Below are 619 nucleotides of genomic sequence, written 5' to 3'. Positions count from 1 at the left end.
CCTCTGACCCGCAGACCTGGGAGCTGGTAAGTCCAGGGCTGGGTTGGAAAAGGCTAAGTGTGTGGGTGCATATTCTACATGGATCTCAACTCACAGGCTCTCTGAATCCTGTCCACAGCCCCACTGCCCTCGCTCTCTGACGCTGGGGCAGCCTGCAGCTGGCCAGGCTCAGCCCAAGGACAGGGGAGAGCCTGCGGCTGAGTCCTGTCCACAGCCCCACCATCATTGCTGTCAGGTACCAGCACTGCCTCTTGTTCACCAGGCTCAGCCTAAGGACACAGGAAAGGCCATGACCCCGCACTATGGCGTGCACCAAGCCCACCTCCCGCAAAGCCACCGTCTGCCCCCCAAGGAAGACCCTGGCCACCAAAGCCGCTGGCAAGAGGGCGCCGCTCACAGGAGCGATCAAGAAGCCTCAGCGCTACAGGCCTGGCACCCTGGCGCTGCGCAAAATCATAAAGTACCAGCAGAAGTCCACGCAGCTGCTCCTGCGCAAGCTGCCCTTCCAGTTCCTGGTGCGCGAGATCGTCCAGGACATCAGCCCGGACCTGCGCTTCCAGATCGCTGCCATTGGTGCTCTCAGGGTACCAGGGAGGCCTACCTGGTGCGCCTCTTTGAA

At 61.7% G+C, this 619-nt stretch overlaps 1 pseudogene; it reads left to right on the top strand.

Annotated features, from left to right (window-relative positions):
* The first annotated feature begins 302 nt into the window (after positions 1-302).
* LOC115834123 lies at positions 303-613 on the top strand (annotated as a pseudogene).
* The last annotated feature ends 6 nt before the right edge of the window (positions 614-619 follow it).

The sequence above is a fragment of the Nomascus leucogenys genome, unplaced genomic scaffold (genome assembly GCF_006542625.1).
Source record: "Nomascus leucogenys isolate Asia unplaced genomic scaffold, Asia_NLE_v1 002524F_4863_qpd_obj, whole genome shotgun sequence".
NCBI lineage: Eukaryota > Metazoa > Chordata > Mammalia > Primates > Hylobatidae > Nomascus > Nomascus leucogenys.
Note: the sequence above shows the minus strand (reverse complement) of the source record. Positions and strands in the feature narration are given on the sequence as shown.